Source organism: Capricornis sumatraensis, chromosome 22 (assembly GCF_032405125.1).
Source record: "Capricornis sumatraensis isolate serow.1 chromosome 22, serow.2, whole genome shotgun sequence".
Taxonomy (NCBI): Eukaryota; Metazoa; Chordata; class Mammalia; order Artiodactyla; family Bovidae; genus Capricornis; species Capricornis sumatraensis.
Window position 1 is genome coordinate 35,003,614 of NC_091090.1, and position 12,382 is coordinate 35,015,995.

The following is a 12,382-nucleotide window of genomic DNA, read 5'->3' on the forward strand; positions in this document are numbered from 1 at the left end:
ATGAAATTAAAAGATGCTTACCCCTTGGAAGAAAAGTTATGACCAACCTAGATAGCATATTCAAAAGCAGAGACATTCCTTTGCCGACTAAGGTCTGTCTAGTCAAGGCTATGGTTTTTCCTGTGATCATGTATGGATGTGAGAGTTGGACTGTGAAGAAGGCTGAGAGCCGAAGAACTGATGCTTTTGAACTGTGGTGTTGGAGAAGACTCTTGAGAGTCCCTTGGACTGCAAGGAGATCCAACCAGTCCATTCTGAAGGAGATCAACCCTGGGATTTCTTTGGAAGGAATGATGCTAAAGCTGAAACTCCAGTACTTTGGCCACCTCATGCGAAGAGTTGACTCATTGGAAAAGACTCTGATGCTGGAAGGGATTGGGGCAGGAGGAGAAGGGGACGACTGAGGATGAGATGGCTGGATGGCATCACGGACTCGATGGACGTGAGTCTGAGTGAACTCCGGGAGATGGTGATGGACAGGGGGGCCTGGTGTGCTGCGATTCATGGGGTCGCAAAGAGTCGGACACGACTGAGCGACTGAACTGAACTGAACTGAAATGGATAAGAATCTGCCTTCCAAAGCAGGAACAGGGTTTCGATCCCTGATCTGGGAAGATTCCACTTTCCGCAGAGCCCAGCGCCACAGCTACCTAGCCTGCACTCTAAAGCCCAAGGGTTGCAATTACGAAGCCCACGAGCCCTGGAACCTGTGCTCCGCAAAGAGAGGAGCCGGCGCACGGCATTGAGAGAGCAGCCCCTGCTCTCCACAAAGAGAAAGCCCGGGCACAGTAGCCAAGACCCAGGGTAGCCAACTCGACTATCCACACTTCCGTTCAAGAGAGAATGGCAGAAATGCAATTTGGACTTTAAAAACCAGGCTTAAATCTTTAGATTTTACTTTCTAGGCAGTTTCAACCTGTTGTGGGTTGGATTTTCATCTATGTTGTGTTGTTGTTGTTTAGTGGCTAAGTCGTGTCTGACTCTTTTGACCCCATGGACTCGATCCCGCCAGTTCCTTCTCCAGGGGTTGACCAACCCAGCGATCAACTCCACATCTGCATTGGCAGGAGGTTTCTTTACCATGAGCCACCAGGGAAGCCCCCATTATCATCTATAAGGAGATCCATTGTGCTGTTTATGTGTGGGTGATCAGGAGCTGAAAGGGTATATGCGGTAGTGGTAATAGAAACTCTCTCTTTGCTACATAATGGCACTTGCTTGAGCCAGCAAGTTAGAATCACCATTCTCAAAATTCCATTAACATCACTGCCTCTGCCCCCAAAACGGTTTCTGTTGTTTGGATTGTCTTCTCCACCCTCACACTTGACCTTTCCCAACATCCTTGCATCCTAAATCGTTTTTGATGGGGAATCATCCCAGAAATTTAAATCTACAAAGCCAATGCCCTACCAGAGACTTCCTATCTCTTATCAAAATAAAAGCTCTAATAAGGCCAGAAAAAAAAGTGTTGCCGCCAGGGGGCGATGAGGCTTAACTTCGCGGGGCCAGAAAGCTGGCCCGAATAGTTCAACAGCCAGTAAACCGTAGGATTCCATAATTCAGTATTGGACAGTTTTGGAATCTGGTTTCTCATGTGTGGCAACGGTGGGGAACTTCATTTCCGAGATTGGGAAGGTGCGGAAATCTAGCGGAGAGAAAAGATTGAGAAAATGGTAACGCTCGCCCAACGTGGGGCTCGAACCCACGACCCTGAGATTAAGAGTCTCATGCTCTACCGACTGAGCTAGCCGGGCAGTTGGTTACTAAAGTTGCTTTAATGGATTAAGAGACTAGGTCGAATAGACTTCCTGGACCGACGGTGATTATAGGATTCTAGATTTTATTTGACTGCTTTTGTTATATAAGCTAGATGATATGAAACGGCTCAGAATGTAAGGATTATTAGATATTATTGGCGCGCATTCCAATCACTTCTTCCGTCTTCCTTTCATTCTTACCAACCTGTACTGATAGACCACAAACTGTTTCTGGAATCCAAGAGTAGTAATCTGAACGTCCTAGGAGTGATCCCCAACTCTGGTTCTCCTAGAGCTTCAGGCCTGGTTGTCAAAGTGATTGGTTACAAGCCTAAAGGGCTCAGGTCCTCGAACCCAGAACTGCACAAGGCCTTCTCCGTAACCCGCTAAGAGGTTCCTCTCTTGTTTCTGTCACCTGTCAACCCTGGCCCCTCTTGCCACGCTGTGTAGCTGCTGTCCTGAAGGAATTCCCTGCGGTTTTCTCCTTCCTTTTCAGGCCCCTTATGCTCGTTCATTGGTTGTCCTTCTCCATAATCAAAGTTTATACCCATAGAAAAGGGAGGTGGGAAGGGGTGCTCCAACTGTATTTTGACATAAAATGTTTGACAACCACTATAATATAGAATCCAATGATTTTTGTGTATTTTGTTTAGCACAGACTGCAAAAGTTCATTGATTGTAATATGCTAAACAAATATCTGTTTAAAGAGTATACCAACAGTACGTTCCAGCAGTACGGAAAAAGTGCCCCTTCTCCATAAACAAGCAGAGTCCCTATTCCTAAATAATGCAGGAAAACGCAACAAGGAAAGCCGAAAAAAAACTTGTACAAAATTTTCCAGCCTCACAACTCTATAGGTAAATATTTGATTATTCCATTTGAACCCATTTCTTTGATGTGATGAATGAATGATGGATGACATTGAATTGAGATGTGACCATCGTCTTCCTGTACATTTCATATGGCCACAACCGTGGAGTTGAAACTTCTAGAATAACCAGAAATATTTGGCTTTGCAAGAGTTAGTTTATAGCTGTTGGAAAAGTGAATAAGACCAAAAACTTAAAAGTACTTGCCTGTCTTAATTATCAAGTTATTTATTGGAATCAGGTGCGTACACAGCCTACATACTTCTACATGAAAATACAACAGTTTAACTTAACAGCAAATGTACCCATTTCTTGTGGGTGAGTGTGACTTAACAAAAATTCGACAGCGTGTGTAGGGTAGACAAAACCTGGGCTCGTCCGGGATTTGAACCCGGGACCTCTCGCACCCTAAGCGAGAATCATACCCCTAGACCAACGAGCCCCCCGCTGAAGCAACTTTTTTTAAACGGATTAAATATTTAGCTTCTCGCTTTTCATGTGTTCAGTTTCATTTGTAGATGTACATAACTATAAACTACATTTACCCCACTGTTTCTCTTTGCCTTCTACCCTCTCTTCCTAATTTCAAAAACAAATCGACTTAGCTCAGAACTTCCCTGGATTTCGCAGCCCGGTTCTTCGAAGCTTGGTTTGTATAAAGCCTATTTCTCAAAAGTCGCTGATCCATCCTTTGTAAGAAACAACCGTGACGTTTACTTAAAATGCAGAAACTTGTAGTCTTCTTCAAATCTACTCAGTCAAAGTCCCTGCGGGGCGAGGCCCAATAAGCTGCATTTTGGACGAGCTTGACATATCTTAGTATTTTCGACGAAAATAGTGGAAATTCACTCCCCGGGATATAAAGCTCTGAGGTGGTGAATAAAGAAAGAAAATTCGTTGTTCAAGGAAGGAGAGGATACATAATTAGGGTCCTGAAAGTCGATTTTATTGGAAAACGAGACTGATTGAGGAGGCGTTAACATCAAGGAGTGGATGGAAGAGAGGGGCAACTGATGTCGATCAACCTGGACTGAATGGTTGGCGACAGACGGCAAGGCAGATTCTGGAAAAGGGCTTAGTTGTTTCTTACTTAAAAAACAAACAAACAAAAGCGACAAAATTCAAAGTAGGAAGAAAACTGTTCTCAGGGTGAGAATCCTCCCTTCAGATGAGGGATGATCTAGTCAAGTAGGAATCCTCAACTGAGCAATCAGAGATCATTCACACTTGCCCTGCATCTCAGTATGTTTTCAGACTATTTTGAGGACAGTGTTTTCTGGTGACAGTTTTTCCTTCTGATGAATTTAATAATTCCTAAAGTGCCTGCTCTTCTGTCCATGGAATTTTACACAAACACACACACACACACACACGCGGTGTCCTGCTGCTTTTCTGTTTCTCTAGGGCAAAACTTCTAGCACTCTGACTTACCGAAAAGACAGGTGGCTCGGACTCCCTCGGATGGTTTGGTCTTGTGGCAAAATCATGCAGCAGGTTGTCTCGTGGGTCAGTCCCTGAACTGGACAGTAGTCAAGACTACACTACAGAGTTAAAAGTTAGCCGTGGCCCGTACGGGGATCGAACCCGCGACCTTGGCGTTATTAGCACCACGCTCTAACCAACTGAGCTAACCGGCCACCTGGTGCTCCTACCTTCTTCCAAGCTTTAATAAGAAACTGTTTCGATTCTTGCTATTTTTGTTTTGCTATTATGAATAGAATAATGTATCTGAGCCACTGGATTTACCTACACCAAAGAAGACTTCGTTCTTTTCCCATTTGTCCTACTTTTTCAGTACCATGACTCAGCAACAATAGCCTCTCCTCCCCTTTCAGTGTTTCCGGGCCAGCAACCGTTCCAAGTTTCCAGGTTGTTCCTCTTCGGCCATATGTACGCTGGGTGTGTTTTGCTGCGTTTTCAGTTTCAGATAAACATATCCTAAAATACCTCAAGGTTATCCTGCTTCCCTCTCTACACAGTTCTATACTTCGTGGCTAAAAGGGAATCATAGAAAATTAGACTTAGATACAACGTATTCACAGATGTTTTTAAGGTATGATTTCTGGTCACTTACGTAAAAGGACCTGGAGATGCCGGGGATCGAACCCGGGGCCTCATACATGCGAAGCATGCGCTCTACCACTGAGCTACATCCCCGACCCCTAAAGTAGTACTTTGCAGTTCTTCCCAATACTTTGAATTGGATTTTTCCTCCTCTGTAGATTTTCTGAATGCTTAAGTTAAAATGGTTAATGGTGCAACATTCATCTGCATCCCGAGTGGAGAAAGCTTTACAGTGACTGCACCCCTGTCAAGCACTTAACGTAGAGACCGAAGGATATCTGACGAGGAAAAAAGAGCGGGACTGTCCTTTTAAAGCTGCTGCTGCTGCTGCTGCTGCTGCTGCTGCTTCTTCTTTTTTTTTTTTCTTCTTCAAAGATAGCTGAGACCCACTACGAAATCATATCGCTCCCTCAGTCCCTCGACCGACATTCAGGTGTCCAAAGTGCGACCGAAAGATGATTTAATTACCCCTTAAAATTATCAGCTTTGGATTGACTTTCTTTTGAAAGTACTTTGGGCCCAGATATAGAATATTTGACTTATTTCTCTGGGAAACTTAGGAACTAAAGGCCAACATTCTGCAGTTTTTGACTGCGCTGAATTCTGTATATTACTATCATATATATCTCTATATGCAACATAGAGATATAGTGCTTATTTATACATACAGCGTTTATCTATACTAGAGAGTGAGAAAGAACTGGGGAGACATTATAATTAATGTAATATGGTTATATCTCGGCCTAAAAGAAGACTGTGGCTGAATTTCTATGTCAAGCAGTTTCCGAAGAGCCATCTCTGAACCGGAATCACAATCGAAATGGCTAAAATGGGTCATCTGAATGTATACATAAATTGACTATAGTTAATGTATTAGTTATCACTTGTGTGAGCCCGGATAGCTCAGTCGGTAGAGCATCAGACTTTTAATCTGAGGGTCCAGGGTTCAAGTCCCTGTTCGGGCGGCTTTACTTTTTCTTCCCTCTTACACGTTTATCCGCCAAAACACTAACGGAAAGAAAAGTAAGCTCAAATCATAGACTGATTTCACTAAAAAAAAAAACAGGAAGGGATTATGAGCATGGCATAGTTATCATAACCCAGGATATTTTCAGATTGTAGAAGGGCCTTTTAGCCAGAAGTCAGAGCACACAACATTTCACCTAGATTCTGGAACACAATGAAAAATTTTACTGGTCACAATTTATCAAAGGCCAACTCTTTCTTGAAAAGCAACCAATGTGCGGAACTGCTCTCTCTTCCCTACACTGACGAGCTCTGCTCAGCGCTCACTTTGAGAATGCCCAGGTAAACTGTACAGAGGAGGTGGTACCATACTCAGAACTCATGGCCCAGGGACAGAGCTTTCCAAACTTCTTTGGCCATGATCAATTTGTACTTTAGTTTACATCTGGACCCCTACACACACATGTAACAGGAACAAAAAGTTGCCTGAATTACCACTTACCACATGTATTGCATTCTATTTTGGATTCTATGTTAGTCTCAAAAATGCTGGATGATACCCATCCTTAAATTCATTTTGTATCACCCTCATTTGGAATCACTGGGCTGTAGGGTGATTTAAAAAAAAAAAAATGAAATGTAACATACAGTACAGAACAATAGATACTGCGCTTGTTACCGAGACCAGGCTGCTGCTGCTAAGTCGCTTCAGTCGTGTCGGACTCTGTGTGACCCCATAGACGGCAGCCCACTAGGCTCCCCCGTCCCTGGGATTCTCCAGGCAAGAACACTGGAGTGGGTTGCCATTTCCTTCTCCAATGCATGAAAGTGAAAAGTGAAAGGGAAATCCCTCAGTCGTGTCCGACTCTTCGCGACCCCGTGGACTGCAGCCCACCAGGCTCCTCAGTCCATGGGATTTTCCAGGCAAGAGTACTGGAGTGGGGTGCCATTGCCTTCTCTGGCTTGCAGAATGACAGACCAATAAGTTGAGAAACTAGTTTCTGGAGCAAGAAATAGCAACATTATTCAGTGTCAGCAGACAGAAGATGGTGGACTAGTGTCCCAAAGAACCATCTTCTCTGAGTTAGAAATCAGGTTTCTTTTATACTAAAAGGTGAGGTGGCAAAGTCCTGGTTCTGGGGTATATTAATTTCTTCCTTTCTGCAACCATTCATGGGAGGGCCTAGTCAGGTGTCCTGTGAGCTAAACAAAGGTATTTTAGTTAAACATTCATTACATGGGAGGCAGGGTTCCCAGAAATGAGCTCTTGCCTATAATTTAAGCTAATAGCCAACATCCCTTTAGTGACTAACTTGTAGCAAAAGCAACAGAATACAAAGGTGAAAGTAATTTATTCTTTCCTATTACACTCTGAGTAATCTGCTTGCACTGACTTTTCCTCTAAATCCAAGTTCTCTCTTCTAGAGACCCCAAAGCCTCAGGTCACCTCAGCAGAGGGGCACCATCTCTGCCCTGTTAGGAACTACTGAAGAAGCATAACTTGGCATTTGGTAATTCCCCAAAGTGGAAATTTCATCCTAATGCATCCAGCAAATTACAGACAAAGAAGATTTTACCTTGCTATTAAAAATTATAAAAGACTTCCCTGGCAGTCCAGAGGTTAAGAATCCAGGCTTCTAATGCAATTATCAAACAATTTATAAAACGTCTAGAAAAGAAAAACAGATCACTCCTTGTCAGTTGACTTGTTGGCATGGTAGGCAGCATATCAGCCTCATAATGTGAGAACCTTGAGGCTGTCCTCAGAGTGTAGCATTTGCAGCAAGAAAAATACCGCAGAAGTAACCCAATCTGATTATCATTATTATTGTGATGAGTTACAGAAAAAAATTTCTCCTTTAAGCACTTACCACCTTAAAACTTTGATAAGGCCACTCAACTGTAGATGAAAGCTTTTTCTGTCTCTAAGAAAGTGCATTTGGAGAAGGAAATGGCAACCCACTCCAGTGTTCTTGCCTGGAGAATCCCAGGGACGGGAGAGCCTGGTGGGCTGCCGTTTATGCGGTCGCACAGAGTCGGACACGACTGAAGCGACTTAGCAGCAGCAGCAGCAGCAGCAGAAAGTGCATTTGGGCTATGACCCCATAGATGTTTGTTTGTTTTTTAATAATGCTTACAGTTTTTTCAAAAGAAAAGAAACTTCATCTAACTTTAATTAAACATGATAAGTGGTGAGGGAGTGGTCACAAAATTGAATATTTTCAAGTGTTGAGCTGCTACACTTCTTGAGAAGATGGAGTTACCAATATATCAGTGTGTATAGTTAGATGAGAGTCCAAGGATTCTATGTGCAGCCTTTGGGGGAAGTTTGAGATAGAAAGAGAAGTCAACCACTTGAACTTTTCCATTTTGCAGCTTGGATCTTAGTGGGCTAAAGCACCAACCCTGCTGAGGTGTGTGCCAACAACAAAGGTCTACCTGGATGCTAATCCAGATGCTACAACAAAGGGCTACGTGGCTAATTGACAGACCTGCCAAGAATGTTACTCCAGTTCCAGGAAGTGAGCAGTTTATATGTTAGTTATAAAATGACACTGTATTAAATTATATACAGACAAACTATATCTCCATTCTGTACTATTCTCTTGATCTCTAAACCTGTCCCCATTAGCCGGTATATCTTCAAGCACTTAAAATCAAACGACTTCTAGGTAGAGGATTAAGAGGTGCAAACTATTATGTATAAGATAAATAAGCTACAAGGATATACTGTACAGCACAGAAGATATAGTCAATGTTTTATGATAACTATAGAGTATTATCTTTAAAAATTTTGAGTCACTATATTGTATACCTGAAACTTACATGCTATTGTAAATTAACTATGTGTGTGTGTGTGTTCAGTCACATCTGACTCTTTGTGATCCTGTAGACTGTAACCCATCAGGCTCCTCTGTCCATGGTGTTTTCCAGGCAAGAATATTGAGGTGAGTTGACATTCCCTTCTCCAGGGGATCTTCCCAGCCCAGGGATCAGACCAGCATTTCCCACACTGCGGGCAGATTCTTTATCGCTCAGCCATGGAGACTTCAATTTAAAAATATATTTTTAAAAAAGTAATTCTGATCATTTGCTTTACCAGTCAAAACCTGCATCCTTCACTCAGAAAGCCTAGGTACCTTGAGGTAGTTCCACTGGTTAAGGTACTGTACTATAAGATTAAAAATGTTTTATTTTTTGTGTGAAAGGTATTAGAAACCTATTACAGTATAGTACTATGTAGCCGATTGTATTAGCTGGGTACCTAGGCTAACTTTTTTGGACTTAACAAACTAGACTTAACAAATACGCTCTCAGAACCAAACTCGTTCATGTGTAGGAGACTGACTGAATTTCTCTCCAACCTGTTTCTTTACTCTTATGCTTCATCTAATCTCAACTTGTGGCTACAGGGTTGTGGAAAGACATGGGCACTCTCTAGGTCTTTTCATCAAAGGTCATGCTTAGAGCTAAATCCTTTGTGCAAAGCAGCCTTTGAGTTTTTCCTTGCAAGGATGAATGGTTTAGAAACTAAGGAGTCAAACTTTGGAACTTTTCACTTTTGCTTTTTTCTACTCTTCTTTTCAGATGGGCGAGCTTTTTCTATGTCTCTGGAAACTGAATACCATCATTCTCTGGTGAAGGCAAGGCCCTTGGGCCTGTCTTTTAGCCTTGGCACATAATCAAAGCTCTAAAAATATTGCTGGATAAATCAAGAAATTTAATCTTTAAAAGCATATCGTCTTCTCTCTTTTTCACTTTGCCAACCCTACACTTCCTATAAGCACCAAATTCAAGTTTTCCTTTCCTTTATACCACACTCGGTTAGAGTGTGCAGACAGCACTTTTTAGCACTCATATCTAAATGAATATATAGCAAAATATGTTATATATATTTAGTTATTGGTTTTCCCAGTTGCTCAACAGTAAAGAATCCACCTGCAATGTGGAAGACATGGGTTCCATGCCTGGGTTGGGAAGATCTCCTGGAAAAGGGAATATGTTTTTAAATAAAATCAATTTAGTTAATAACACTTCCGTATATATTTGAAAGTTGCGAGAAAGTAAATCTCAAAAGTGTCATAAGAAAAAAAATTGTAACTATTAGGTAGTGGATGCTAACTAGGCTTATTGTAGTGATCATTTCACAATGTATACAAATAGTGAATCATTATGTTGTACATCTGAAACAAATACAATACTGTATGTCTGTTATACCTCAATAATTTTTTTAATGACTAAATTAGTGGCTTGAACATTTATCTTTGTGTTCTTTCAAGATTTCATGTGGTTAACTTCATCATGGTCACCTAAAAGAAATTTGAACAGATGTGACAAAGTAATAATAGAAGTACTAATATCTATATATGTGATGGGACTTTCAATGTGCCAGGTACTGTGTTAAGCATGTTTGCTGGGTTTCTTAACTTGGGGACTGGTGAACTTGGATAGGAAAGAAAAATTACAACTTTTAAACCCATAACCTCTAACTGAAATCTTGCATATCATTCATGGATTAATGTAGGCAACAAATTACAGTCAGAAGAACTATAGAGCAGAAGAACTGTTATATTTCCATATCCCATACTTGAGATACAAAGTATGTTACAGATATCTCATACTTAACTCTTTCAAAGTTACAGTAGTCATAAGATGGGTCTTGGCGATTAATATTTAATAGGTGGAATCCAGATTGCTGGGAGAAATATCAGCAACCTCAGATATGCAGATATGGCAGAAAGCAAAGAGCAATTGAAAAGCCTCTTAATGAAAGTGAAAAAGGAGAGTGAAAAAGCTGCTTAAAACTCAACATTCAAAAAACAAAGATCATGGCATCTGGTCCCATCAATTCATGGCAAATAGATGGGGAAAGAGTGGAAACAGTGACAGGCTTTTTGGGCTCCAAAATCACTCCAGATGATGACCGCAGCCATGAAATTAATTTCTTCTCCTTGGAAGAAAAGCTATGACCAACCTGACAGCGTATTAAACAGCAGAAACATTATTTTGCCAACAAAGATCTGTCTAGTCAAATCTATGGTTTTTCCAGTAGTCTTGTATGGATGTGAGAGTTGGACTATAAAGAAAGCTGAGGGCCGAAGAACTGATGCTTTTGAACTGTGGTGTTGGAGAAGACTCTTGAGAGTCCCTTCAACTGCAAGTCCATCCTAAAGGAAATCAGTCTGAATATTCATTGGAAGGACTGAAGCTGAAGCTCCAATACTTTGGCCACCTGATGCGAAGAACTGACTATTTAGAAAAGACCCTGATGCTGGGAATGATTGAAGGCGGGAGGAGAAGGGCATGACAGAGGATGAGATGGTTGGATGGCATCACCGACTTGATGGACATGAGTTTGAGCAAGCTCTGGGAGTTGGTGATGGACAGGGAAGCCTGGCGTGCTGCAGTCCATGGGGTCGCAAAGAGTTGGACACGATTGAGCGACTGAACTGAACTGAACTGAACTGAAAAAGTACACATTGATATACCGCAAATTATTTTGTTTGATAGCTTTTTCTGTAGTATAACTGCTTTTCTTTGTTATCCTATTTTAATGCTTTTTAAAATGTAATTTGAGAAGGGCTTCGTTGGTTTCAGCAGGAGGCCTGAGGGCTCCCAGGCATCTTTGAAGCCCCGCACCAGCGGCGACCTCCTAGTGCTGGGCAATGCCTTTGGCCCAGACTTCACTGAAGGGAACTCGAGGTTGGAGCTCGGGACCGGAAGACCGAAGGTCTGCGGAGAGTGTGAGGAGCAATCCAGGGAAAAAAACTTCCTGGTTTGAGGATGCACTCCAGCGGGGTCTGAGCGAGGCGACCGAGCAGCGGGGACCTCCGTGCGGCCTGGGTTTGCTCAGAGGTGTGTCCCGGCTTTGCGGCCTCAAGAAGAGGTGAAGAGGCGAGGACGTCAGGGTTCACGTCCTCGTCTTGGGGCAGTTAAAGTACCATGTTTGTATGACCCTGGGTGGAAGCCGCGGCGGGGCCTGGAGAGGAATGACCTACATTTTCCAAGGAGCATTACGACTGTGTTGAGAGAACAAGAGCAGACTCGGAAAGTAAGTTTCCCTCCCTCTTCTCTGCAACCCTTCCAGGACTAGTGCCTCATTTTTGATGGTCAGAAATTTTATTATTGAAAACGCTGGATTCCTCAGTCTGTTTCGCGTCAGACACCCAAATTCTCGAAGTATTAATAAACCAGGATGTTAATTTATGAATTTACAGATAAGAATGCTAAGTGGATCAGGAGCGTGGGCAAGAGAGGTCTAAAGGCTACTTTGTAATTCCTAATTTGTTCTTCTCCACTTCAGAAATATTTGTCTAAAAAATTCTCCTCCTTGTACAGAAATAGTATCCTTTCTAGCTTTATGTTGCTAGAGATACACTAAAATTCTGAATTCCTATGGCTACTTTCCCCCTTTCAAATTGTCCTTGCATTACTAGTCTTCATTGGAAATTACAGCTGTTTAGCTTGTAGAATATTGTTACTTACATTTGTTTTTTTTCCTAATGGTATCTGGGGAAATTCCTTAATCAGAAACACCAAATTATTCTTTTGGATGGATTACCTTTGAGGTTGGGTTACCAGTGATCTTTTTAAGGAGGAGCCTTCTAGATCCTGGAGTTATACACCTGGGTCTTAATCTGGATTTTACTCACTGTATGACCTCAGGGCAAATTATTTAATTTCTGTTTGCCTCAGTCTCACTAAATGCTAAAATGGGGATAGTA

General features: G+C 42.1%; 5 non-coding genes across 5 annotated transcripts; 1 reads left to right on the forward strand and 4 right to left on the reverse strand.

The window, feature by feature from the left end:
- Positions 1-1,681: 1,681 nt before the first annotated feature.
- On the reverse strand, positions 1,682-1,754 carry TRNAK-CUU (transfer RNA lysine (anticodon CUU)). Its single transcript has one exon. It is a non-coding gene; the product is annotated as a tRNA-Lys (tRNA).
- Positions 1,755-2,997: 1,243 nt separating this feature from the next.
- Positions 2,998-3,069, reverse strand: TRNAP-AGG (transfer RNA proline (anticodon AGG)). The gene has a single exon. It is a non-coding gene; the product is annotated as a tRNA-Pro (tRNA).
- A 1,121-nt stretch (positions 3,070-4,190) lies between these two features.
- On the reverse strand, positions 4,191-4,264 carry TRNAI-AAU (transfer RNA isoleucine (anticodon AAU)). The gene has a single exon. It is a non-coding gene; the product is annotated as a tRNA-Ile (tRNA).
- Positions 4,265-4,712: 448 nt separating this feature from the next.
- TRNAA-CGC (transfer RNA alanine (anticodon CGC)) lies at positions 4,713-4,784 on the reverse strand. The gene has a single exon. It is a non-coding gene; the product is annotated as a tRNA-Ala (tRNA).
- A 799-nt stretch (positions 4,785-5,583) lies between these two features.
- TRNAK-UUU (transfer RNA lysine (anticodon UUU)) lies at positions 5,584-5,656 on the forward strand. Its single transcript has one exon. It is a non-coding gene; the product is annotated as a tRNA-Lys (tRNA).
- The last annotated feature ends 6,726 nt before the right edge of the window (positions 5,657-12,382 follow it).